General features: G+C 41.3%; 1 long non-coding RNA gene across 1 annotated transcript in view; it reads right to left on the bottom strand.

Moving 5' to 3' along the window:
• Window positions 1-16,400: 16,400 nt before the first annotated feature.
• LOC308486767 overlaps window positions 16,401-21,609 on the bottom strand; it is a 202,269-nt gene continuing 197,060 nt past the window's right edge. The window contains exon 4 of the long non-coding RNA XR_013991285.1: window positions 16,401-16,560. This is a non-coding gene — a long non-coding RNA (uncharacterized lncRNA). The remainder of the gene's footprint in view (window positions 16,561-21,609) is intronic.

Raw genomic sequence — 21,609 nt, 5'->3', positions numbered from 1 at the left:
TGGCGATGCTCAGAAATGTGAGCATTGAGCTAAAAATATAGGGTATACCACTGCTACAGAATTGAATTAAGCTGTAAATTAAGCCTTCTTTGGAAAGTCCATAGAAAACAGGGTCCCTCAAAAATGTGCCCTTCTTCACTACTATTATAATGGTACCCCACTGCACCCCACCTTTATGACTCATGTTGTTTCGGTTCTCCTGTTTTTGTAAAGACAGGCACACTTCACTGAAATGAAGAGTTTGGTGCTGTTCAACTCCATTTCTGAACTAGGTAGAAAATGGATAATTCCTACTGCTAATGTAGTGGTTTGACTTCACCCCCAGAGGCGCACTCCATTGTCTATCAAGACAGGTGGATGCGAACAACAACTATATGCGGGGTCACATTGTTTTAGTGCTCAAGCTATGAAAACAATGTCATTTTATGCTCTTTATATAGCAATTCATGGATATGTGATAAATGTTGCTCCTCTTATTGCTGTAGTTATGGTTTTACTCAAAATCCCACTCCCTTGGGCTACACCTTTTGGTCACAACCAGAAGGGAGGTGAGATACAGCAACACAACAGGCATGTTTTGCCCATCCAGCTTGTCAACATCCTTCCTGAATTGTGGTGCCCATAACTGGACACTAGATTCCAGGTGTGGTCTGACCAAGGCAGAATACTAATTCCCTTGATCTATACTTCTGTTGAGGCAGCCTAGAATATCATTAGCTTTCTTTTTGCTGCTGCATCACACTGTTGACTCATGTTAAGCTTGTGGCCCACCAAGACCCCTAGATCCTTTTCACATGTACTGCTAGTAAGCCAGGTGTCCACCATCCTATATTTGTGCATCTGGTTCTTCCTGCCTAAGTGCAGAACCTTACTTTTGTCCCTACTGAAATCCATTTTCTTAGCTTGCGCCCAGTTCTCCAATCTGTTAAGGTCATTTTGAATTCTGATTCTGTCTTCTGTGGCACTAGCTACCCCTCCCAATTTGGTGTCATCTGCAAATTTGATGAGTACCCCCTCAATTCCTTCTTCCAAGACGCTGAACAATAACAGGCCTGATCTCTTTATTTCTGGGTCCTGTCACAATTCTTCAGGTGTTTCATCTAAGCAAGAAGATACATCAGTACAGATTTTGCATTACTTGCTCTTTTAATGGCAGCACTAGATAGTATTCTATCTTGCTTGTGCATTATGCTCCTGATACAGATAATCATAGTTTTCCCTAGTTACACTGTCGCTGTGATTTTCTTAGCATTTTCTCATTGCCATTCCAAAGTGTCTGTCATAAAACCAAGTAAAACAAACTACTTAATCCTCTTTTGAGTTATTCATTATTGTAGCCATTCACTACATGGAAAACACCAATTTCTATAATGCGTGAGGCTTTGAGTTAGCAATGTTTTCCGTGAATAAAAAGCAAACAGTTGAGTGTTCGTTAATTATAATTTGGCTACACAAATCAATACCATTTCTAATTCAAGTACTCTCCAGAGGCTATGTGCAGAGCACTGAAGGAACGTCATGTTAAACAATATGAAACACTGCATGTTTACTGACACATGTGCTTTATGCAATTTTTAAATAACGTTCCCTGAGAACGAACATGTTTGTTCTGCAATTAGCCGTGACAGAAAACATGTTCTTTGCTAATCTGCATATATGCCTTCAGTGTTTGCATAAAGTATGGGAAATCAAGGTATGCTTTGAAATGCAACAAACCTCCAATAATATAATACATGCCCAGAGCAGTTTACCACTATAGCTGCTATAGAAATGTATATCCATAAAAACAACACGTTCCCAGGAGATTTACATGGTGCTGCTTTCATATCCCATTTGTAAAATTTACCTAGTTATGCCCTGCTTCTGAGAGAGATTCGTTTAGTTGCATAAGAGAATAAATTTACATTTAAAAGTATCCAGGAGCCTGGGCACTCAAAACATCAAAAAAACAAATAATGTCTTTAAAAGGTTCATAAAAAAAATTAAAATTCATGGGGGGGGGGGTGCTACAATCTCTCTGGCAGCGGTACCTGCTAGTCCTTCCCCTGTAGGAGGATGGAACAGTAAATTATGGGGCTCTCTCTAACCCACTGTGATACTGTTTCTTATCTAATTGTATGGGTTTTTTTCTTATAGTGAATCAGGCTGCTTACCAGTTTGATAGTGAGATAGACTCCCCAAAAATTACACTGTGGTTTCTACATCCCCAGGGGAGGAGGGCCTATCACTTTAAGTGGGTTGTGCCAAAGTGAATCAGATGAGACTGGAAGGGACATCTGGGGAGGAGAATGATTCATCAACAGAGAAACCATGGCTTCCTTTAACAAGGTACTATTTGGTTAATAAGTTTATATCATGTTAGGGTTGGAGTCAGGCGTAGGTCAGCAACAAAACAAAAATTCAGCCAAGGCCAGTGAGTTCTTTATTCAAGGAAACAAACTGCAGCTCTGGCCTCAGCAACTCATTCTAGGAGGTCTTGCAGTTGCAAAGACTGGTGGTCTCCACCTTCCCAGTGACCCCTAGGATTGCTCCTCTCCAGGGTCTTTCTCGTGCAGTCTCTGTGCACAACTCCCCTCCCCACCGCTCTGTTCATTTGATTTCTCTCTGTGTTCTAGGAGACCAGGGGAGAAGGGAACAGGTTGCAGCAACAGGGGGAGACCCCCTGGCTTCTTCAGTTGCCTGCCTCTCTGTCTCATCGCTCCACCCCTTTCCTGCCTCCACTTCTGCCTTGGAGTCTGGACAATGCTCAGGCATAGCCCCTTCCTGTTCACTAAACCCCGTCCCCTTTTCTGCTTCTGACACCTCCCAGTTTGCTCCTTGTCCACTCCTTGTCATCCCACCACCACTCCCCTGGCTCTGAGCCTTCTTCCCCTGAGGGTTCTCCAGGGGGTGCCCTGTTTTTTGTGCCTCCCACCACTCCTTTGCACCCAGCCAGTCCATGACAATCTTACATTATGTTTATGGACATCCTGGATTCTGCAAATTATTAACCTAAGAATAACACATGAAGTTTGTGAATTAAAAGGGGGGGGGGATGCATGTTAACTACCAAGGGCACCTCCCCTGGCCCTGCAAAATATGGCCTGAACTTCTAGGAATACACCATGTTGTCGTGTTGTTTTGGGATGCTGGTGGAGTTGAAACTGGAGGTGGTGGGAAATATAGGGGTGACGATTTGGGGAAATGGGAGCCATGAGGTGGCACTGTTCTTTGAGGAGGAAAATCCACTCAGTCTGTCATCCAAAGGAACATTTTGATCAATACAATATAATTCAATGTCTGCAGGGACAAAGTGAGAGGGAAATTTTATATTCAGTTTCGTTTATAGACCTAGGCGGTAGTCTTCTGTGATGTATGCATGTAAGATTGTATCTAATTGAGTCATACTCGCGACTTAAGAGAAGACTCATTGGCGTCTATGGACTTGACCAGTGCTATTTTTCTAGACAAAGAGGTGCTAGGGCTCACCATGAACACCTCTTAGAATGGCAATGGTGTCCACCTGAGAGATGCCAGAACTGAGTTCCAGCAAGTTAAGACTGAAAAAGAGCCCTGGACTTAACTTAGCTATCGCTAACTTAGGTCCATTGATATCAAAGAGTCTTTTCTGAGTATGACTTAGTGAGATCATATATATATGCACACACCCAAGGGAGTGCCAGTTCTAAAGCATAGCTCAAAATAGCTTTAAACTAAGCAATACAATTCTAAATCATAGTATATAGCCTTTTTGATACTTGTGTAATAATCAAAGCTATAGAACCTAGGTTCCAGTACAGCTGCATGTCACAATAACCCAAAATGTAGTTAGGAAACCTGTGTCCTAATCTGCATTGTGAATTCAATGAAAAGGTGTGCTCCATCTGCACTGTGCCTCATATCAAGGAGCCCATCAGGCCTCATATCAAGGAGCCCATCCAGCAAGGGAAACATTGGGGAAAGGACCAGGAATTGAGTATGTGCTGCCCCAATACCTGTAGGCCATGAATGGAAGTAGGTAAGCAGGGGAGACAAATATGTACAAATGGAGAGGAAAGCTCTTTTACTGCCTCGGTAGTTCGGTGCCTGTGATTCCCCATATATATGTGAAAGAAAGAACTGTGGCAGAGAGAGCCAGGGAATGTAACATACATAAAAAGTCAAAAGAGGACACAGCTTTCCATGAAAGTAGCATATGCTAACAGAGGAAAATCTAGAAATGATTACTGGAGGTTACAAGCACCTCACCATAGCAGGGAAGATTGGGGCCAGGTGATCTGTTTGCCTGCTCAGTCCATAGTAGGGATGGGAGATAAATTTGTTTCAGTTTAGATTCAAAGTCAAACCTACCTCCTGGTGATTTGTGCTTCCGGAAACAATACGTGAACCAACAAAAATCCATTCTTTGAAATTCTCAGTTCTCTGAATTTTGCAACAGATTTCCTCAACTTACCAATGTGTGCAAGAAAGCATATGCTAGGGTAAAAGTGTGCATAAAAATGCATATATTAGTGAAAAGTAGCATGCAGAAATGTGTTAAATTGGGGAGGGATGGCTTTGCAAAAATTATACATAAATGTGCTCGCTAGGAAACGTGCACTAAAATCTTGGTGAATTTTCATGAGTACATTTTAGGGAAGGGGACGCAAACTGGTGTGGAAATGTGGAGACACCTGAATTTAAGATTTGAAAAATGAGAAATGGAAGGAAACCAAAAATGACATAATCACCCATCCCTAGACCCTACTCACAAGGAAGCACTGTGGGAATTTGTCAGTAGCATGACTCCACAGTGACAGCCCCCTCTGCTGGCTTCTTTCAAGAGCAGCCCACTAGTTTGGATAGTATAATTTCAATCTCTGGCCAGTGGTAGCACTGGTTCAAGACTCTCGAAAAGGTATATACTAGCACTTTGTTTCCTAATACAAGTGTAACCAGATTATTTTTATTCAAGCATTATATATATATGTCCTAAAGATGGAAACACATAACTAAATTTTCAGGGGAGGTAATCAAATAATACATATAGTACCTGAGATATGGTTGAGGAGGTTGTAATACTTACAGTAATGAAGTTCATTCCGGTCTTTCAGAGTATATGTTCTGAGAAAAATACAGATGTGTCTAGCACTTCCACATTTCAATGTAAACAGATCTATATTGGAACATATCACCAAGTTGTCACATTTCGATGAGAATATTACTGACATTTCTGATGATTGCAGCATCTGTAGAACATAGATTTCCCCAGCTGAACCTGATAGACGCCTACCTCTATTCATCCATGTCAGATGAACATCTGTCAGCATTAGGACTCTCCAGTTCAAGAGTAATGGTGCCAGTTTATCGGAGTACGTCTGTTTTATTGATGACTCAATTTCAGAAAGACACGTATGTTTGTTTGTGTTCTTATTTTGGGCAGAGACGTATCGTTCCACACTTTAGTTGTGTCATATTTACAGAACAAAAGGACACTCCAGTGTTGCTTTCATTCAGCAATGTGAAATTACTACAGTCTGTTTAAACTTCTGCATGTTGCTATTGCAGCTGTGATTTTAATTTTTCATCGAGGGTCTGCATATAAATTTTATTTTCTTGTTTCAAGGCTGGGTAACAAGCCCTGGCAATGAAAATGATTTGTGCAGTTCGTGTTGATGCCCTTGTTTGCTGGTGACCATCCTACAAGGACGCAATGAGCTGGAAATATTGAAAGAGGATCCTTGTCAGTAAACTGAGCTGCTTTCAATATTTAAGAAAAGGATGTAAGCTTTTTTGAAAGCTGACCAAAACCTTTCATCCAGGTCTGAAAAGAACAATAACAACATTCACTGAAAACTGAAGTTTTTCACGTTGTTGAATGGCTAAGAAAAACATTCTAACTTCTAAAATGTTAACCGAGGGGGGGAAACCCTGCCTATGAATTTGACACATATTAGATGTACTCTACACTTAGAAAAAAAATATTTTTGAATGTTTATTCATCTCCTTTCATCTTACTAAATAGCTCACCTAGATTTTAAAATATTGAAATGAGTCCTTATATTAATCACTATGCAGCATCAATGTTTACGTATCGGCAATAAGGTTTAAACTCTTATATTTGATAGCACTAAAATGATAAAATATTGCTGAACTTTTCATGCAAGCTCAGACACACTGGGATTTAATTTTGTAACTTGGAACCCTATTAATTCATTTTTGTTACCTCCAAAAATTGCCGCACTCTAGCTGTTTTTCCATTATTCCTGCTCCGTTCCCAACAGGATTATTTGACTACAAAGTAATTTACCCTAGCTCCGTAACCTCAGAACCTGAACTAGCATGTATTAACCTCCCGAAGAAATAAACTAGATACACAGTTCTGCCTGCTTACGTGTTTGAAGCTTTCAATCACATTTTTCTGTCCTCCCTAAGGTATCAATTATATTGAAATTAAAACTATCCACCTGTCGGATTTGATGCTCGTTTGCAGTATGCTCAAACTCATCTTTCCAAAAACACAGTCATAAATTTAGATTTTATTTCTCAACGTAGTGTTGACAATTACCTGTGTTACACTAACTTCACATAAAGCAAAATGAGAAGAACCTTACGGGTCAAATCCAAATCTAAACATGCTAGCCTCTAGGAGTCCTTGGATCAGAGGTGTTTGCTGTAATGTTCTCTGCTAAACCCCCAACATCACTGTTTCAATCAATGAGTTTCTGGCATGTTTCCAAAGGACTCCTGTAGAATGATTTTGGTTAAGAAGATGGAAACAGCTTACAAACATTATAGCCTAAGGTTGAGAACACTTGCTGCATTATACCTGCAGGCCTTATGCCTCTAAACCTGAATACAGATTTTGCTATCCATGGATAACTAAGGGAGTATAGTGGCAGTCATTTCTTTAGGGGGAATTCTGGCATTACATTTTCAACAAAAAGAGTTACTCCTATCAGATGTTTGCATGGGAATTTTACATGCATATCTCTGATCCACTATGCGTCATGCATTCCAGAAAGAGCCTTGAGAAACTGGAGTTTGTGTGGCACATTCACATGTTTACATTGCTGTGATTATCCCAAGTTCAACTAATGAGAACACACATGAACTGAGAAGTTAATTAAGCTCTTACAGTCCAAGCTGAAAACCTATCTTACCCTTTAGCATCTTCTGAAAGCAGCAGATCATCATTCAGAACAAGAGTATGCCAATACTGATTTTAAGAGAAATCCCCACAAGTGAACATATGTATGTATGTTTGAATTTGTGTGTGTTGTTTACATAAAGCTAGTTCTCCTTCATGGAGAGCATGTGTTGTGGTGGGGTCTTGCAGGACACCCCCTTTGTTGCTGGGCGGGATCATTTAGATGGCCACGACAGTGATTGGGGTGTTCTGGGTTGTTGTGGAGATTTTAATGTTGCCAATCTGATGAACAGCCTGAAGGCTATACATTCCCTGCACGCATCGGATCACCCGCCCACCCTCCCTAATTTAGGACTGTTGTGTTTGACCTTGCTATGCCTGTCATGGGGCCGTCTGCTTTTGGGGCAGGGGCCTGGTAGGAATTTTGTCCATCTGGCGGATTGGCTGGTGCCATTTGGTTTTTGCCTAATGCGTAGCAAATCGTCACAACTTGTAAGGTTGCGGTTAGGCATTGGTTAAAAAATTGGTTGGTGGCGGGGTAAGGATTGGCTGTGCCTGCCCCTCCAATGTTTCTGCTGCAAGGGTATTCTGTTAAAGGAATCCAGGGGCTAGCCATGCTTTTGTCCAAATCCCTGGCAAGGGGCTTGGGCTGCGCAAGAGACCCTGGGACCATTTGGGGAGAGGTGATGGTCTGGCGCCTAGCTCCATTCTATCCCCAAATATGTTTTCCTTTACTGACTTCCGCAGGGTTGCAGATGTCAGTTCTGTCCCTGGGTGGGGATAGTTAGTCATAACCAATGCCTAAGCAACCACTCACATTATGTATTTTAATAAAGTTGTGGCCAAAATTATGCCAAAAACCTTAAACAAAATTCTCTGTGTGAATTGTGATTTATTTAGGGGGTGGCTTAGGGACCTCAACACGCAAATTATTTTGGACCAAAATGTGTGATTTCTTATCACACACACAAATCCTTTGTGTCATTGTTGCAGCTGTTTCAATAATGGTGCAATCCAATGTTTGTCTATTCAAAAGTATGTCTGACTGGGTAAAAACAGGCTTTACTCCCATGTAAGTTTGTATATGGTTGAGTCCTTAGTGTGTAGATAATTCTGCTCATTACTGGGACAAAAACAGAACCATTTGTTCTAAGGAATGTGGACTGGCCAAATATAAATTTTCTTTTCACCTCTTTATTTCCTGATGATACCTGCAGATTTTTTAAGATATAGCCCCAAAGCAGAAACCCTTTTTGTAGTCCTTTTTTAGGGCTGTGTGATTATTTGTTTAATGAGCACTCTCTACCAATACTTAGTGGGTGTTTCTCTTTACATTTTCAGAGGTGCTGGCATCAAATGTGAACAACAGAGGATGAAAGGTTTGTTTGAAATGTACTGATATGGCTCCTTCATTAATTAGAACCGTCTATCAGTTCCTTAAAAAAGAAGAAGTTATGTTAACACTTTAGCCATTTGGAAATATAATTCTGATTTCACAGATACCTATGCCTTGTTAAAAGATACAATTTACACAAGGAACAGGAAAGGGGCAAATGAGAGAGCGTATGCATCTTTTCCCAAATCTCCACTTGCAGGCTAATATTTCAATGTACCTTGAAGTTATTAATAAGGAAAATTCATTAGTGCTAAAAAAAAAATCCCTCATCATTCCTGCTATAAATTTAGAAATGTAAGAGCTGCATGTTAATAATAATTTGCATGGCCATCTGCCTGGAAGTGAACTTAAGGAGGATGGAGAAAATGAGTGGCCTAGCATTTTACCTAATGGAACAGTAAATCCCTATTGACTTGCCTAGGCCTAACCCCAAGGAATAGTAGAAGCTGAGGTGAAATACGTAACCTCGGGTCCCTGGCCCAAAGAATATGATACCCTTAAACTAGGGCTGCCATACATCCAGATTTTCCCAGATATTGCTGGGATTTCAACGGCGGAATTGACATCCAGGGGGAATTTCTGAAAGGCGCCGCTTTTGGGGTGTCCTGGTTTTTACTTTTTGAAATACAGCAACCCTACTTTAACTTATGCTTGGTAGGTTTCAATTCCATGGGCAGAACCTAAGCCAAAGGTCTGATCTTAGCCACCAATCATTGGTGTTGGCATTTAAAGTCTCCACTGTTGGGGCAAAAGTGATGGTCATCAACAGTTGTTAACACTAGTCCAATCTGGTAGTGTTGTTGTTTTTGCCTTGCCTTCACAGGAAGTAGAGAACCCCCCTGAGTGATTAGTGGTAGGTCTACTTGTCAATAAAAAATAAAGGGTGATGGCTGGTTCAGTGACTGTCTGCTAAATATAATGTTTGGCCTCAGGGATATGTTTCACCTCCAATTTCATGTATGGCAATCCATATCTATACCCACTTTAGGGATTCTGGGGTCTGAAGATCACAAGATACTAGAGAATGGCATGATCTTGTTTTGAATCTTTCTTCACCATGTCAACATTCCCTAACGGGTATTCACTAAGCTATGGGAATAATGGGAGTTATTGTCTGAAAGGTACCACATTGGGTATCATTGTACTAAGATGTGACCTTGCAAGGTATAGGGAAGGGTAGAATAGCATCTGCTTTGCATGGATTGGGTCTGATCCATGGCGTGTCCAAGCAGAGCTGTTTGGCTGGCACCATCATTACATGTCTTTAGAGGCCAGGCAAAAACATTCTTCTTTACCCAGGCCTATGGCTATTAAATAATCTACGGCCTGTAAAAGTGTAGGGGAAATAACTGCCATTATTATGATTATTTTACTATTAGGCTGTCTGTCAGTATGCTTTTTACTATATTTTTATCACTGATGTTTTGTAATGTGTTTTTAATGTTGTACAGCACCCTGATATCTTTTGATGAAGGGCCATATATAAACTGAACAGATAATATAAGAATAATAAATAATAGGAGAGGACCTTTTCTCATATCCTAGAGTCAATGTAGACAACTCATGACAGGGCAATTTCCCAGATTCCTGTTTGTGACTTCACTGGGGCATCGGAAAGTTGACGTGTTAACAAAAAGATCATACTGAGAGCAGACCCCCCCCTGAAATAAATTGACTTAAGCTAATAATGCCGACTGATTTCAGTGGGTCTATTCTGAGAAATTGTGTCCTCCTCACAGAGAGCACGTGTTGCAGTGAGATTATCAGGACTGACCTCACTGCTTGTGTGGGTGGGAGCGACTGGATAGCCACAACAACCCAATTGGTGGTCCCTCGGTTGCTGGGGTAATTCTGGCCATTGGGATTCTTCATGCATTAACCGAGGGACCTATATATACCGCTGCACATTGCGTTGAGCTTCCTCTTTTTGCCTCGTGCCTCGGATCACCCTCCCACCCTCCCTATATTTAGGGTCCATTATGACCTTGCTATGCCGCCGTGGGTCGTCTGTTTTTGGGACAGGGGCCTGGTAGGAATTTCCCCATTTGGTGGATTGGCTGGTGCCACTTGGGTTTCGCGTGCCGCATAGCAAATCATCACAACTTTGTAAGGTTTGGCAGTTAGGCATTGGTTCAACGTGGAGTTGAGGGAAGGTTGTCACACTTGCCCCTCCAATGCGCAAAAGGGTATTCCGTTAAAGGAATCCAGGGGCTCGCCTTGCTTTTGTCCGATCCCCTTCCAGGGGTTACGGCCACGCCAGAGCACCTGGGAGCATTTGGGGTGAGCTTGAGACTGCGCCTGGTCGAATGCTCCTGCAGGATGTTTACCCTGTTCAGGGAAGTTTTTAATATTTAACGCTGTACTGTTTTTAACACTTGCTTGGGAAACTCAGCCAGATGGGCGGGGTATAAATAATAAATTATTATTATTATTATTATTATTATTATTATTATTACCCTTACTGACCTCTGCCAGTGTCCAGTCATCAGCGCTGCCTTGCCAAGGTCAGTTGCAGCTAGTCGGGAACCAATTCCTAAGCCAACTACTCATGATCTGTAATCAAGAAGGTTGTGGCCAAAATTATGCCAATAACCTTAAAGTAAATTCTGTGTCAATTGTGTCTTTATTTATTGGGGGAGGTCTTGGGATCTTAACATGCAATAACTTATTACATACAACCTGTACTAACCTGCAGGTCCAGCATCAGCATTCTTAAGCACCCAACAGAGCATGAGCAACCCAGTTGGGTCCACTGGTCTTGATAGCTCCCTCAAGCCCTCTCGCTTGGCAGCCATGAGTCACTGTGCTAAAAACTTCCCACTATGCCCTAGAGCACTCAACTCAGCACCACTCTGTGGCACTAGGGGATTTTAAATGGCATTTTCAAACTCATCAGCACTGTTGTCAAGTAAGCCTACAGCCAGGGAACTGAAGAACAAGGCCACCTTCACCCTACAGGCAGACCATGGCAGCCAAGAATGGAAATGCCTTGCTGAGGAAAGTTTGGCCTCCTCTTCCAGCCAAGTTGCTCGAGTGCTATTCATTTCCCTTTGGCCTATAAACATTAAAGTCGAGGGTGAGCTACACCTAGTTATTAAAAAGATGTGGCCAAGTGTGACTGAACAGCTGTATGCGATATTGCCCTTTTCTTGCTGTCGGAAAATAAATAAATAAGTGGCCGCCGTTCTGGGAACATAGCCTATCAGGGTGTGCTAAAATAGTTTACAGCTTAGCTGTTCATTGCTGGATTTGGATTGCCATGAAGCAGAGCGCTAAAAACTCTCTGAGGAAAATGACTATACCTCCCTTATCATTTGCTCCCTGTCCAGCAGTACTGTCATGATACTAGGTAATAATATATATGTGAGTGTGTGTGCGCACACACTGTTTTACTCTTTAAAAACATTAAAGCTCCAAAAATAAAAAAAAATCCCATTATGTTTACTTCACAATGTAGTGTGAGAGTATGAAATAATGTAATCTAGCGTGGAAACACGGACACTAATAACAGAGAAAGTGAGTCACAGGATTGCTTCCTTCATTTCCCCATCTTAACATTTGCAACAGCCCATAAGGCAAACCATGAAAGCCTATTCTTCATTGGCTGAATGAGCCACTACAGAGCATTGGCTGTATCTGTGGGGAAATGGATGTTGGGAGGGAAATGCCTCTGAATTCATGCAGGCCTCTTACCCTGTAGAGGAGCCAGGAGAGTATTTTGGGGTTTTTTTTTAAGTGGATGGTTTTTCAGAGCTGCTCTATGCTCAGGTGAAGTGCAATAGTCTCTCACCCTAAGCTTGTTATTTGCAATGTTAGGGTAAAGGTTATAGGGCAGTTGTAAACACTGTAGAATTATTTGAGGAATGCTGAATGGTTTTCTTTCTACAATTCTAAGATGAATTTATGAGATTTGCTCATCCCAGACGAATGTATGGCTCATGAGATCATTCCCTTTTAGATTTGACACTTCTCCAAATTATGTATTGCAGTTCTCAGCTTTAAAATGTTACTTTTTTGTGGGGAAATATGCCTTTAAATAGCAGGTAAATGTGATTTTCATTTTGTTTTTATATTGTTCACAGATTAATGAGGAAACAGGATGAAATGAATTTACTAGTGAATGTATGTGAAAGTTACACCAACTGGAAACAGATGCACCTGTCTATTACTATAAGGTAAAATGCATATATAAGGTATATAATTTATAAAGTATATAAATTGCTTTGAACACTTGGAACACACTATATATGTACAGAGTAATATTATTTTGCTAATTTTAGTATTTTTCTGTGAAATATATGCCCTATCTGTCAGAGATAGAACACTGAACAACAACTAATTTCTTGAACCAGTATGACAATTCCTTTGACATTTGACATTTCTGAAGTGTAACTGACTATGCCGGTTTGACAAATGACATTTAGTCATGTGAAAGTAACGAGGTAAAGAACATCTAATAATGTAAATGTAATCTGATGTGATTTCTCAAACTGAAGGCTGCAACCTTGTATCAGCTTCCTGATGCTAATGTTTATGAAGAATGAAAGCACTGAGAGACATTCTGTGCACTAGTTTTAGTGTGGAAATCCATAAATCAATAATGGGGTTCCATTTCCTTATTATTCTAATGTTTGCTACATTTAGAAGCGTCAGATACTGTTTAGCTGTAACACTCTTCGAAATAATAAGTACTGACAAAACAGATTGTTATCTGTGGACATGCATTAGAATGGTTCTGGTTGTAGTTAAATATAGGTTTTTAATTGTTTGATTATCTGTTTAGGAAACATTTGTATCAAGGCAATGGATCACAGGTCATCATGTGCAGCAGCAAAGTTCTTCACACAGCACATAGTTAAATTATGGAAACCGCTACCACAGAAGATGTAGTGATGGCCCCTAACTTACATGGCTCTGAAGGGGAACAATGGAGTACACCTCTGGGGTGAAGTCAAGCTATTGGAGATTCACACAGACCAGTAATTCATAACTGCTACTGACCATTAGTGACCTCTCTGGAGTGCAAGCCTGGGCCTTGTGTATGGAGGTCCTGGGCTAACCATACAACAAGACCCCCTTCTCGGTTTTGCTGATGTGGTCCAAAGGAAAGCAGAGCAATACATTTGGCATCAACTTGGCTGCAGGAGTTACTGGAAAGAGGCATACAAGACATCATCCTTTAAGGCAGCAGTTCTCAACCTGTGGGTCTCCAGATGTTGTTGGACTACAACTCCCATCTCCCTGAGCTCTGGCCTTGCTAGCTAGGGTTGATGGGAGTTGTAGTTCAACAACATCTGGGGACCCACAGGTTGAAAAAGGCTGCTTTAAGGACTCCACTCTGGATTTGTGTAGGATATAATGATTAGCCTTTTCTTCTACTGAAGATGTCCCGCAAGGCAGTGAGTACAGATTTTTCCTTGGGGTTTGCTCTCAAAGCCTTTCTCATGAATGAGCATAGCCACAAGGCAGCAGAGGTTTAGGATCAGAGGTTTCCATCTCCTAGATAGGCTGCCTTCCCAGGTTGATGAGCTGTGGCAGTCCCTGATTGCCCTCTACGGCACGTGCAGAAACCGCCTTCTTGACCATTGAACCCACAATTACAGTGGTACCTCAGGTTACATATGCTTTAGGTTACATATGCTTCAGGTTACAGACTCAGCTAACCCAGAAATAGTGCTTCAGGTTAAGAACTTTGCTTCAGGATGAGAACAGAAATTGTGCTCTGGCGGTGCGGCGGCAGCAGGAGGCCCCATTAGCTAAAGTGGTGCTTCAGGTTAAGAACAGTTTTAGGTTAAGAGCGGACCTCCGGAACAAATTAAGTACTTAACCTGAGGTACCACTGTAGTCTCGTCCACTCAATCCGCCAGAGCTTGTCTTCACATTCAGGGGAAGCTCCTAACTCACTGAGGGTTTGAGACCCATCAACTACCCTCACTTAGTTAAGCCAGCCAGTCAAAGCCCAGGCTGGGGTACCTATCTCAGTCTGGCAGCTTCTAGGAGCCACAGGTGATAGCTGAGTGCAGAGTGGGGACCAAAGGTGGGCAAACTACACCAGAAGGATCATGATGTGGCCCCCACCAGAGGTACTACCCCTTCCCTAGCACCCCATACAGTATGCAAAAAGTAAAACAAAAATTAAATGTCAGGGATTGAAAGAGCGGCATTTATGGTTCAAATACCTCCTGGAATAAAAATTTAACTAGGTGTCTGTACCTTGCAAGAACAGTCCCTGCCTGATTTCAACTGGGAGGGAGTTCCATAAAGGGACGCGGGTGGTTGGGCACACTAGTACAAGAACTTTGGACCTGGCCCAGTGGCAGATGAGAAGCCATTGCAGGTCTTTTAACACTGGCACCATGTTTGGGCAGTGGTCTTCTCACACCACTAGTCTAGCTGCTGTGTTCGCTAGCTGAAGCTCTCAGACATAGCTGATCAGAATAGCCACTAAAACATAGCATGGAAAACCTCCCTAAGAGCTGCTCATATATACTTTGATGGTTCTTATGATTGTTGTGGTGCACAGCTATGTATCTCCAGAATAGGGTCCAGATGGTAGGGAGCACCATGTAGAGAAAGCTAAGCCCCAATGCACACGTACAAAGTCACTCTGTTCCAGGGATCTGAGGGAAATTGCTAATCTCACCCAAAGTACCTATGTCATCATGACAATCTTTCTTCACAGGCTATGCAAAATGGAGTTATATTACTATAAGGAATGCATTCCATCATCCTCAATTATGGAGGGAGTTTCATACGGTAAGTGCCGTCATGAGTATGTTTTTCATTTAACACAATGTCTAAATGGTTTTAATTTTTACTGAGGACATCGCTAAGAATTTTTTTTAAACGTAGAAGAAGAATGCTAGAGCACGGACGTGCTGTGAGAAATAATGAGATAGCATCCCTGGGGTTGCGTCATGTTAATAGTTTGAAATATTTGGTGGTCCAATTTCAGATCCAAGCAATAGATCATCTGCTGTAATTAAAGAAAGGAAGTAATAGATAAAATAGAACAGAAGAGAAAGAAGCTTTCTGGATTTATAAGTTGAAATCAATGTCTCAGCTGGAACTGAGGAAGAAATTGATTTATATGCTTATTTGGAAAGGCGATGAAAAAAGCAATACTAAGCCAGAAGGCATGGCCACATCCAAGTAGATCTATTAGACATTTATTGTGTTTTTTTAATTTTGAAAAAGTGTGAGACTTAATTGTATTTAATCTTTGCTAACATTTTGCTGAACCATTATTGAGCTATGCACACATGCAACTTTCCCCTCAAAATGGAAGGTTTGGAACTACTTTTAACCAGGAAGAACTCCAAAGGAATTTCCATGTGCAAACTTGAATGAGATGCATATCCTCCCCCATCTATGGCAAGCTTTGCAAAAGGGAAGGGAAGAGGAAGTAGCTAAATATTGCACAGATATGTGCCAAGCAGTTAATTAAACTCCACAGTAGTTCAAATAGGTCTAAACGAGCCCAACAAACCAAGGTTTTCAGTTTGGGTGGGAGGGAAATAACATTTTGAGAAAGTATTTCTGTACAATGGAAGTAGAATAATAAGCTAGGTTTACCAATACTGAGCTAGATACACCAATGGTCTATTTAGCATAATAAACACACAAGACATAACTGGCTGTAAATTTGAATAAATAAGGTATACTATTCATGGTATTAATTTGTAGATTTCAACAGAAGTCTTATAAAGTTCAACAAAAAAGCAGAAGAACCAGTGGATCAGTTCATTCTCTAGTAAGCTCTATGATTCTATGATTCTCTCGATGATTCTATGATTCTATAGGAGTGCTCTGATGGTGTTTCCTGCTTGGCAGGGGGTTGGACTCAATGGCCCTTGTGGTCTCTTCCAACTCTATGATTCTCTGATTCTAAGTTCATGCATAAGGTCCATACATGTATTCCACCTGTCTGTTCAAATGGTCCAATAATCCACATGAAGGGTTGTTACAGTTCCACGGAATCCTTTCACAGTCTAAGAAGGATTTCCGGAATATTAGCCTTGTTTCGCCATCCTAGGCTTCATCAGTAGAACAGGCTCTAGGTAATGCAAATAAATACAATATCGTAATCTCACACATTTTTACAGCAAAATTAATGTAAAAAACCATAAACAACTGTACATACCACATGTAATATTACAGGATAGTGGGTCTTATAGCATAGTAGTGGTTGCAGTAAGCAGTGAGATGAGAAAGACATGCAAGAGTTTGAAAGAGTGGCTGGGGCAACCAGATGGGTGGTGGTTGTTGTTAAAACTAAGAAAACGCCTTTTGAGAAATATTGCTGATCTTATAGAAACATTCTGGGCTTCTGTTGAAATCCTTTGTTGTTTTGTCTCAGGAAGAACCCACAAATGCACTTTTGGCAACATTTAGCGGTAACTTGAATTGAAACTGTTGAGTAGTATAGCACAGTGTTCTTCAGTCTTGGGTCCCCAGGTGTTGTTGGGCTCCAACACCCATCATTCCTGACAATTGTCTAAGCTGGCAGAAATGATGGAAGTTGTAGTCCATCAACATGTGGGGACCTAAGTTTGAACAGTGACTATAGGAAAGTGAGGTTTTCATATTTTTTCATAGCAGGAGCAGTGATGTCATTTGCTGGAACGACAGTGGTGTTAGCTTGGTGGTTGGAGGAGAGGGTTGACCAGGCACATGGCCTCTTTGTGTTCCTCAACTTCGGCCCTCCAGATGTTTTTGGCCTACAACTCCCATGATCCCTAGCTAGCAGGACCAGTGGTCAGGGATGATGGGAATTGTAGTCTCAAAACATCTGGAGGGGCCGAGGTTGAGGAAGCCTGGAATAGGCTAATCTATCAATTTCAGTATCTCTTTGTTTCTCATTTTTCCACTCTTAAATTCAGTTGTCCACATTTTTCAGTTCACTAATTTTTTTAATCTACATTTTCGTGCAAATTTTCCTGAGCATACAAGTTTGCATGCAATTTTGCCTAATACAGTGGAACATTGGTTTTTGAACTGCTCGGCTGCCGAACGTTTTGTTTTGGTTATTTTTAAAAAAAAAATTAATTGATTTTTCACAAAATTATAAACACTCAAACAAATAAACAAACAAACATAAATCATAACCTTATTAAAACTACGTAATCTTATTAACATTGTTAAATGACTTCCTCGTATCCCCCTAGTTGAATTTCAATGAATATCATTTTAACGGTTTCCCAAATCAAAATTCGTATAAACTTAACTTACCGTATTTTTCGCTCTATAAGACGCACCAGACCACAAGACGCACCTAGTTTTTGGAGGAGGAAAACAAGAAAAAAAATATTCTGAATCTCAGAAGCCAGAACAGCAAGAGGGATCGCTGTGCAGTGAAAGCAGCAATCCCTCTTGCTGTTCTGGCTTCTGGGATAGCCGCGCAGCCTGCATTCGCTCCATAAGACGCACACACATTTCCCCTTACTTTTTAGGAGGGAAAAAGTGAGTCTTATAGAGCAAAAAATATGGTAATCACGTAACATCTTTCTTTCTTATCAATTCGGCTTTAAACATATTAATTCACCTCATTACATATTTAAATCCTAAGCCTATCTGATAATTGCTGATGAACGTTTTGGAAGCCAAACGCCGAAAACCTGGAAGTAACCGCTTCCATTTTTGAACGTGCCTCAGAAGTCGAACGGCTTCTGAGGAGCGATTCTATTTTTTCCCCATTGAACTTGCGGACGACCCTTTGCGCCTTGGTTGTCAAACGGTCTTCCAGAATGGATTACATTCGACAACCAAGGTTCCACTATATACACATCTGTGCAAAATATTTTCCCTGAATATATTGCATTTATGTATGCTATTTTAATGAATATATGCATTTTTATTTTTTTGTGTGCAGGATTGCCAAACTGTATTTTGTATTTGCTGTTACAAATGTGTAACTGTTAACCAACTGTTATACTCCATTGATAAATTAGTCTACATTGATGGACTTCATTTTGTACATTCCACTGGCTATGTTCTTTGATATTTAACAATACAGTCTTCATGCTTAAATGATAGATGTGCTCTTGAAGTATTTGAATGGGGGAGGGGAGTCAGCTTGGTCAACAGGGGCAGCAGCCTCCCAAGAATCCTAGGACCCCCCTGAATCTAGAAATACCCAGCCTCTCTCTTGCCCCCCGCCCCACATATTCATTAACTTTTTGCCCACTTAAGACAATCTCTCAGGGGAGACTTCTCTGTAGCTCAGAGTATCTTGCCTGCCAGCCCTTCAACCAGAACCTATAAGCTAGCGCTCTCTTTCTTTCTCGCGCTCTCCCTCACACACACAAAATATCACTCAGATCAATCCAGTCTTTTTTCAGTCTCTGTCTCTGATGGCCAATCAGCTGCAAGTCTGGACACATATGCATCTGATGAGCTATTGTGCTGATGTACCTACCAGCAGTACAGTGCTTACTTTCATGTTGTTGGGGCTGAATTTCTATATTTTGAACTAACAAGCTTATCTTCATAGCCAACAACAAAGGATCACTTATTACTCTTCAAAATCTTCCGTATAGCGCAACCCAATAGGTACAGTTATGAGGAAGTAATGTGTGAGCTGGCTGGACATGGTTCATGGGGTGGCTAAAACAGTGCTCCTGAAATCCTGTGAATGCATTTTAATGCACACTTTACCCTAGTGTATGCATTTTTGTATACATGGCTTGGCTGAAGAACTGCACTGCAAAATTCGAAGGATGGTTGTGTTTTGGTTCATGTACTGTTTGGAAGGTGTGACTTCTAATCAAATTTCTCCCTGGCCCCTAGTCCTTTGTGACGTTAATTAAGCTAAGACTCAGGGTAACCCAGGAAACATCATGGCTGATCAGAGATGTGAAACCTGCTTGCCCCACCCCGAGTCCAACATGCTAATCAATATTCTACTATTGCCAGCTCACTATTCTCTCACTGTCAGCTGGTCTTAATAAATTAGATTCTTCTTGGGGGTTTGGCTGTGAGAATCTGTCATGATGGGGGGCCACTAGGGGGCGCATTGGAAGATGGCTGACAATAACATCTCTCCGACCCACACGAGGTGATTTGGAGGCTATGATGGGAGCAGTCCCTACCCCCCCCCCCAGGATGGTGGAGGGGACTGCCCTTGCCTGCTGTGCCCTATACCACCCCCGAATTTGTGGGGATGGGGGCACTAGGCACAAAGCCCTCCTGTGGGATTTTGGCGCTCCTGCACGCCGTCCCTGATCCGCGCCACTAGCTGCAAGAACTTCAAAAGAAACAATCTGGATGAAGGAATGCACATATTTCAAGGAAGGAGGGGGAGTAAAGACTGCTAACAGAAGAGATCTCTGATAAAATAAGACGAGTCGGAGGAACAAGAATAAATCATGAGAAGATATGGCAAATGACTGATGGGGGAGGGGAAAAAAACTTTCCTTTCTTTCCTTATGTGATTAAACAATAATCCCCTCCCCTTACAAGTCAAAAATGTCATTTTAAGGACTTAAGCTGTGGATTTAAGGCTGTGTGGAGATAAACTTTCGAACCAAAGCATGTTTTAAGAAGAGTGTGGAATGTATAAGGGCTTTGGAATGACGCAGTTAAAAATGCCGTCGCCATATTGGGAAGTTCTGTCGGAGGTCTTGAGTCTGGGAGGAGAAATAGAGAAATAGAGCTGTTTTTTATATTGTGGGTGAAACTCCTCAGAGGGACTTAAGAGCGACAGTTCTGTAATTAATGATGGAAAGAGCGATGTTATCTATGAAGGCGATGATATATGGAAACCATCTCGATTTGAGGATTGGAAGAACGAAAAAAATCACACAGGATTATTCTTGGTGTTTATCGGCTTAAGGAGACTATCAGAAGAGATCATAAAGAAAAAAGAGAAAATATATGAACAAGATGTGATGCGGAAACAGCAAGATAAGATGGGATAGAATTATGAACTCTCTTTGGACTGATTTGGACTGATTTGGACATTAACGCAGTAGTAAGAAGATCCCCTTCGGATCTTGAAATATGGGTCCCCCCAACAAAATTTAAAATTCGGCTTTGTAATTTATGTGATGTGATTTAATTTGATTTGATTGGCCGGTTAATAAAAATTATTTTTTTTAAAAAAAGAGACTCTGTCATGATGAACTCCTGCACTAAACATTCACCAATACACTGATTAATTGGGCTTAAGTGAAAGATTGCACCCCTTTTAGAAGATGGAGCCATGAAATAGATAAAGATGGAAGATAAATTTATGGTGCTTGTATACAATCCCTCTGCCCCAGTGTGGTTCAGAATATTATTCTGACTCCAGTTATTTAAACTTTGTAACTTCTGGCCTCAAATGAGCAGCCACTAAAAAGCATTATCAGAGTTAAATGATGCCAGTTTGACAAATTGACTATGAAGAGCAATATCCTGCCACTAACATTATTTGACTTTTAGGAAGGAGCGTCTCCACCCCCGTTGTTCTGCCCAGACACTGAGGTCCAGTGCCGAGGGCCTTCTGGCGGTTTCCTCCCTGTGAGAAGCCAAGTTACAGGGAAGCACGCAGAGGGCCTTCTCGGTAGTGGCACCCGCCCTGTGGAAGGCCCTCCCACCAGATGTAAAAGAGAACAACTACCAGACTTTTAGAAGACATCTGAAGGCAACCCTGTTTAAGGGAGCTTTTAATGTTTGAGGCATTACTGTGTTTTAATATTCTGTTGGAAGCTGCCCAGAGTGGCTGGGGAAGGCCAGCCAGATGGGCGGGGTATAAATTATTATTATTATTATTATTATTATTATTATTATTATTATTATATCTGTGTCTTTAACTGGATCTCATTCCTTTTTTCCAACAAATAATTGGACTGAAGTACAAGTGGTCCTTTCTCATTCAGACTACTGGCAATAGTCATGCAGTGGTGACAAAAACAATCAGTTGAGATCACAGCTCTGTGAGATTTTAGAGGGAAATATTAATGGGTATGAAAATAATTGCGCTTAACAAGAGAGGGAAATTTGTCAAGCACTTGTTCCTGCAAACCGCTGCTTCCAGAGAATCATAGAACTGCAGAGCTGGAAGGGAACCCAAGGCTCCTCTTATCCAACTCCCTGCAATGCAGGAATCTCAGCTAAAGCATCT

The sequence above is a fragment of the Podarcis pityusensis genome (genome assembly GCF_964106645.2).
Source record: "Podarcis pityusensis genome assembly, chromosome: 10".
NCBI lineage: Eukaryota > Metazoa > Chordata > Lepidosauria > Squamata > Lacertidae > Podarcis > Podarcis pityusensis.
The sequence above is the reverse complement of the archived record's forward strand: the minus strand, read 5'-3'. Positions and strand labels throughout refer to the sequence as shown.